At 51.4% G+C, this 7,312-nt stretch overlaps 1 long non-coding RNA gene across 1 annotated transcript; it reads right to left on the bottom strand.

Moving 5' to 3' along the window:
* Positions 1-4,809: 4,809 nt before the first annotated feature.
* LOC122911396 lies at positions 4,810-7,027 on the bottom strand. Its single transcript, XR_006385460.1, has 3 exons — positions 7,001-7,027; positions 6,079-6,204; positions 4,810-4,854 (listed from the first exon to the last, which is right to left on the bottom strand). It is a non-coding gene; the product is annotated as an uncharacterized LOC122911396 (long non-coding RNA).
* Between the last annotated feature and the right edge of the window lie 285 nt (positions 7,028-7,312).

The raw sequence follows: 7,312 nt of genomic DNA, 5'->3' as shown, positions 1-7,312 counted from the left end.
GGGATGTGGGGGATCGGTCTGTCTACCGCAGATACTAGCATTTGTGGGTTGTCTATGGTAAGCCCAGCACCGGGTGGGTGGCTTACAAACATTCACTCCCTCTCTTATTTCTTCAACAATATTGGCATATGAGGCCCAATGCCGGAGGCTAAAGCTGAGCAGCCAGTGAGACACAGTCCCTGCCCTCAGGAAGCTCACAATATAGGGCAGAGAGGGACCCGTGCGTAGACACTCATGTACGGGCTTTAGGGAGGGTGTTTGAGTCATTTACTTCATGTGTCCACACCTGTTTCTTCCTGTGTAAAATCAGAAAATTAGTCTATGGCCATACCACCCTCAACATGCTGGATCTTGTCTGGTCTCAGAAAAATAGAGTGGCAACTCTCTCTCCAAATGTTGGGAGAATCAAACGAGATAGCATATGTACATACCCTCTTAGAAGTATGCCTCCCACACAGTAGGGGTTTAATGAATGGTAGACTATTAATATTGGTATATTATTATTAAGCATGTGGTATGATGGGCAACAAAGGAGGGGAGTCAGGGAATCATGGAGTCACATGAGATCCAAATTGACACCCCAGGGATAAGCAGGATTAGCGAGGGGAAATACAGGAAGTGAAAGAAAGGGTCCCCAGGGAGAGAGAGTGCATGTGCAAAGGCCCCGTGGTGAACAGGACCCTCAATCCTCATGAGACCCTTATACCACCCCAGGTCTCTTGCCGCTATGTATGTATGGGAGTTGTGCTCCCTCCACAAAGGTCCAGAAGCCATAGGGATCCCCTGGGTTCTTAGCATCTAGCTCCAAGGTGGCTGGATGATTCACTATACATACTTTACTCATCACAAGGATCCTCACTGTTGTCCCACTGTGTGGCCTGGAGCCACAAAATCTGGCATCCTAACAGCCACTAACCAGTGGGCCCCGACAAGGTGCCAGGTCCTGGACCAGGGCTTCTTCAGTTCACAACTTCTCTCCTCATGGCTTTATAGTTAGACGCATGTGCAAGAGGAGGAAACTTGCCTAACGTCATGCAGGGAATAGATGGGGGAACCCAAGGCTGTCTGACTCCCCATTAGGAGGGCCGCACAGGCCGGCAGCCTAGGCTTTGATGGCTCAGGCCCAGGCACGGAGGCTGGACAGAGGAAAATGGGCTGAAACAGAGACTTTTGAAAAATAGCTAGTTTACCCTAGATTCAACTTAGGGGGTGGCCAGAGCCTGGGGTGAAGGCCAGGGCAGAGGCCAGGGCATTTGTTAAAAAGAACACACTCCTCTCTTTCCCAGGATAAGTTGCAACAGCAGCAAGCCCCAAGATCAGAAAGGAGACCCTGGCTTGGACACTTAAGGGAGAGTCCCAGACTACCCTCCCACCCTCAGCAGAGCCTGGCCTTTCCCAAGGGCAGGGACATCTGATCTCAAGCTAGTGCAGGAGCCAGAGGGAGCCTCTCAGTTCTCTGTTCTTTACCTTGGGACAAAGCTGGATGGACTAAAGGGAAAAAATGCACGTGGAGGGTTCCTGGTACAGGGCAGTGGCTCCTGACCCCTCATCCTCAAAGCTAGCAAACTTGGGCCACCTGTTTTCTCTTCGGGACCCCTGACCTATATCACATCATGATATCCAGCCTACCTTCTTGGAGTTAAACTTCCCCTCTTTCATGAAATCGTGCTGATACGAGAAGGCAGTTTGTGTACAAATATAGCGGAATAAATGACTGGCATCTGTGCAGTTAGGGTTCAGCTCAGCAGGCCTGGGTTACTCAGATCCTGCACATTCTAAAGACAGTACTTGCCTTCCCTCCCGCTCCTGGGAGGTAAATAACCTCTGAGCCTCTGGAATGTTCTAATTGCAGCTTGGGTACATCTGGGGCCATGGGCCACACTGTATGGGTTTGCCCAGGTGGGTGACAGTAATATGACTTATGAGAATGCTGGTTTGGGATCGCCGAAGGCCCTGGGCCCTGCTGCATCGGTGGACCTCTTGGGGTCCAGAGAAGGATCGGCTAAGCTTAGTCACACTGGTGCTGCGTTCTTATGGGACCAATAAAACTCTGGACACCAAGGCTCAGGTGAGCCTGCCTGACTAGTCCTCTGCACACGTTCTTGCTCCTGGCACCTAAAGTAAGCCTGTCCCGTGTGACTCCACTGGCTGGGGGGTGGAGGGGGGCTGGGAGGTGCCCCTGGAAACTCACGCCTGCTGGCCCCGTATGCTGCTCCTGCACCTTTCCTCTCTACTGATGTGGCTCCATGTTGTTTTGTGAAAATAAGTGGTAATGGTGAGGGGTGATGGCTTTTCTGAGTTCTGGGAGTTCTCTGTGCAAATCGCTGAGCGCGAGGGTAGCCTTGGGAACCCTGGTTACTTCCTCAGTTTCTAGCCTCTGGTCATTATGGGGCAGAGGACTCTGCGGGGACACCATGGCCTGGAGAGGGGAGGCCACCCACCCCTCCCCACTGCGGGCGGTCCAGCCACAGGGCCAAGTCCTCCCCAGGTGTAGGAATGGCACCTGTCTCGTTTAACTCAAGCCTGGGTGGGGCTGGGACAATGACTCTGCAGAAAGGGGGCCACTTCTCCCCAGAACTTTGGGACAGAGGCTCTTCCAGCCATGTGGGTCCTCTTTGGAAAGAAAAATGACACTGTCTCCCCCAGAGAGAGCATCTCAGCTTTCGTCTGCTTCCTGCCAGACTCCGGTCTATCTGGAGCTCCCTGAATCCCGCAGGAAATCTGCTTCCTTCTGCCCCTTAGGGTTCCCCTGACCCCTAGAGCTGGATAGAGGACAGCCTGGAGGGCCACCCCACCAGCAGGGTTGCCTTTCCCTAGAACAATTCCTACCCTTGGGAGAAACTGAGGCAAGCTCAACTAGGCCAAACTCTGCTCTGGTCCTTGTGACAAACTAAAAACATTTGTCCTGAGACTGGGGCCAAATAGCTTACCCCCAGGCCTGCCTCGGTTTTTTCTTTTTTTTAAGTTGCTATTTGAAATGATTATAGATTTATAGGAAGTTGCAAAAAAGTACAGGAAGTTGCAAAAGGAAAGGTCCTGTGTACTCTTCACTCAGCATTCTGCAATGGTAATATTTTACAAGATCAAAACCTCTGGCTTTAAAATGATACTGGCACAATCAGGAAAGTGACGGCTGGCAACCCTCACTTCGTCGGTTTCACTGAATGCCTCCAAGAACTTGCACAGGTGTGAAGACAATGAGGGCTTTTAGGCATGCCTTGTCCCCCGTCTGAGGATGGATGGGCTGGCATTGGCAGAAGACGGAGACCAAGTAGCCAGGCAAAACAAGGCTGCAGAGTGACCTTAGGAGGTCATCCAAGAGATGTGGGCAAAGCTGTCTTTGGGAGGATTGGGATTGCTTGCAACAAGTTTTCAATAATGAAAACTTGGAAACATCCTGAATGCCTGGTGATTGAGACTGGCCAAGGAGATAATGACACTCCCACACAGTAAAGATAATATAGCTATTGTGATTATGTTGCAGAAGAATAAATTTTATCAGGGTAAATGTTCATGATAAATGTTCATGATATACTGGCAAGGGGAAAAAAGAGCAGCAAAAATAATACAGGCAGTATGATTCTTTGGGGGATAACACACACACACACAAAAACTGCTGAAGAATATCAACCCCCAAGATATTAACATGTTAACACTGGTTATCTTTAGACAATGGCATTATGAGAGATTTTAATTTTCCTTCTGCATCTTATAAGTTTTATTAGAATTTTTAATTAGAATTCTTAAATTCTATTAGGACTTTTAGAATTTTTAAATAATATTGCCAGATCCACCCTTTGTCTTGACGTAGCACAAACTCAGGCTCTGTGTGTCTGGTGAGACTTCCGGTGGGGGGTGGTGGGGAGGGGTCCTGCTGCCCTTTGGGATGGGGGAGGAGATGGTAGGGTGTCCAGAGTTACCTGGAGAGCAAGAACTGGTCCTTTGCATGCAGGGAAGGTCTTTGCATCCAGGGAAGAAAGGGGGCAGCAACATTGCCAGTGCGTGGTCCAGGGTGTCCCAGGAGCAGGGAGCAGGGAGCAGGTAATCTGGTGTCCACTGAAATAACAGATCCAGGCACTCACTCTCACCCACTTCCTGGTTCTTAAGCTTCTGCTCACACACACCCTGCATTCTCTACCTCCTTTCAGGAACTCCTGGCAGGGTTTAGCTCTGAGCCTCCCTGAGCTTTGTGGAAGGCCTGGCTGACCTAATGGATGAAGGATGGATGGTGTCTCCCCCATCATCCCTTTTCCCATCTCCATCCGCTGACTTTCCACCTCTCAGATGCCTCTTCCTCCAGGAAGCTCTTGCTGACTCCTGCAGGCCCCCACCATACTGCATGCTAACCTCAATCACGCATTTTAGCAGAGTTGGCTTAGTACCTAGATTATGGGACTCTAAGCTGGTTTCCTCCGTCAGTGCATAAACCTGATCTGCTCTGGTTCACCAGTGCACTCCACAGCACAGGTCTTGGCACCAAAGAGGCACTCAACCAACCCCATAAAAGAAGAGAAAGGATCCACTCTTCTCCCCCTGAGGCCCTTTGGCTCACAGTGAGTGGAGAGTGTGAGTGGGGGGTGGTTCCTGCCTCACCCTCCCTGCCGAGAGAGCAAGCTTCCGTGGCCCCAGGCTCTTCTGTGCCTCTGACCCCACCTGCTAGTTCTTTTACTTTACTTTCTACTTGCTCCAGTCATGGTCACGAGGGGACTGGAGAGGAATGGTGACTCAGCCCAATTCATCACCACAATGGAAAAACCCAGTCACCTGTCCTCCTGGCAACAGAACCGGAGCTGCCTCTGCGTCTGGAAGGGCAGCAAGCCATACTGCTTTCAAGGTCCTTTCGTCTTTCACCTGCTGAAAAATCAAAGACTTGAAATATGGAGGAGCACCACCGTGGTCACTGTAGACCTGCAGCACCGTGAATCTCAGCAACCTGAGCTGCTGTGTTCCCCACACGGTGGCCTCATCGCAGCTTCACATGTGCCCTGTGGTCGGAAGCGCACACTGTCAGGCTTTTGGCCACCAGCACCTGAGTTGCCCTTCCTACAAGGCAGAGCCCACCTCCTTCTAGAGGATCACAGAGCGTCTTTTCCCAGCCTCCCTTGCAGCTTTGGCAGACGACCTGCTCTGGGTGCCTCCGATCAGACACGCGCATGCTTGACCATGATTTAGAAATGAATGGCACAAGGAAGCCAAGGCCACATGGGAGACCATGCTGACGAGGACACAGAAGCAGCGGCAGCAGCACCTGAGGCTTCAGAGGCAGCCATGGTCCCGCTGGATGGAGTGCCTGGTGTCCTTGCCCATGGGCAGGGCCAACTGCAGCAGCTGTGCCCATGGATGGCAGTGGTGGCTTTGACACCAGACCAATGCTGCCGCGTTTGGCCAGAGCTGCCTGCCCTCCTTTTGGCAAAGGCTTTTCTGCTTCAACTAGCCATCGTCAGGTTCTATTTGCTGCAGCTGCCGAGACTGCTGCATTAGCTGGAATTTCCAGATCGGGAAATGAAGGCTCAGAGGCATCTTCAGAAAGGCTGTGTCTCGTCTCCAGAAGAGGTGCAGGCTGCTCTCCTGCCCATTTTACAGATGGCAGAGGGCAAGTCCAGCAAAGGCAGTGACTCAGGCAACACCTTTCAGGTCCTTAGAAGCAAGGCCAGGGGATGCGTCTTAGAGGCCCCAGTCCCAGCCACCAGCTTGGCCCTCTGCCGGGCTCTGCCCTCCTCTGTTCAAAGCCCTGCCATCTGGCCCATCCTCAAACAGCACTGCCTCCGGCACAGGGTGTTAAAGATGAAGGGAGCCCAAGAGCAGAAGGGACTGAGAGCTGGCCCTTCTGCTGACTCAGCAGGGACTCCTCCTTTCCTGGCATGACTACCATCCCATCCAGAAGGGGCCGGGGCCCCCTCTACCTGCTGGTTCCCCAAGCTAAGCACCTATGCTTGGTGCAACAGCCCCCCGCCCCAGGGGTGGGGAGTGGGGGTTCTTGCAATTATATTTCTTCACCATCGATTAAGTGTCCACTTTTAAGGGTTTCAAACCTGTAACCTACCCCACCTGAATGCTCACCTGGGGTTCATGAATTACCTGAGCCTCCTGGATCGTGTGTCCCAGTTCAAGGCCATGGCAAATGCCATTCTGCACACAGACAGACATGTCATAGTGTCAAAGCTTTTGTTAGGCAGCACTGAGACCCTCCTGGGCCTGTGTTCCCTTCAAGGAATTCAGAACAGGCCCCATGAATTATGTTACTAGAATATCCAGTTAGTTTTGTTTGATGACTAGGTGTGAATTTAATAAAAGGACATAAGTCAGGGAAGCCTGAATCTCTAATACAATCATAACAATTTAATCATCAATAAGAGGAACTATTCAGTGATCACTTAAACCACATGTCAGACCCCACACTAAGCATTTTCTTCATGAGCCATCATTTAACTCTTTTTTAAAGATTTTTTAAAATTTATTTGACACACAGAGAGAGCACAAGCAGGAGGAGTGGCAGGCAGAAGGAGAAGAAGTCCTCCCACTGAGCGGGGAGCTCAATGCGGGACTCCATCCCAGGACCCTGGGATCATGACCTGAGCCAAAGGTAGAAGCTTAACTGACTGAGCCACCCAGGCGCCCCCCCATTAATTAATTGTTACAAGAACCCTCTGAAAGTTCATCACCCCAATTTCAGAATATGGCACGAAAGCTCAGAGAGGGTGAGTAGTTTGCTGGACATCACACAGCCAGGAAATTAACCACCCAGCCTGTGCTCTTAAGGACTGGCTCCAGACTTGTATATATAGAACCACAGTCTCCTGGATGTTCTCGTCACACAGGGCCACTCTGTCACCACTGACATCAACCCTCCCCTTCACAAAAGTGGAAGGTGAGAGGCAGGGATTTCCCCAAGGTGAGCCCCAGGGCTATAAGGAGAACCCAAGTTTGCTGCCTTCCATGTGATTCTTATACTGTACCCCAAGCAGGAGCATGCACCCCATCTCAGGCAGCCAAGTCTTACCGGCTTCTTCCAGGCAGGAGAGTCAGTTCAATGCCCTGCCAGACTCCAACATAGCCTGGAGCTGAGGGAAAGCCATGCCCTTAGCCCAAGCCAGCCCAGACAAAGGGGAGGAAGTGCTGTAGGATCTTCTTGACCTCCCACCCAATGTCATCCTGGATCTCCCCGATGAATGGTCCAACTCACTGGCTCTGCAAAAAAATAGGCTGGAATCCCGGAGAAGGCAGATCCCTGAGCAAGGTCACCAGCAGGGCCTCAACAGAGCCACCTTGCCGTCTCCACAAGTACTGTTCTGGGCTGTCTTGACCAAGTAAA

Source organism: Neovison vison, chromosome 7 (assembly GCF_020171115.1).
Source record: "Neovison vison isolate M4711 chromosome 7, ASM_NN_V1, whole genome shotgun sequence".
NCBI lineage: Eukaryota > Metazoa > Chordata > Mammalia > Carnivora > Mustelidae > Neogale > Neogale vison.
Note: the sequence above shows the minus strand (reverse complement) of the source record. Positions and strands in the feature narration are given on the sequence as shown.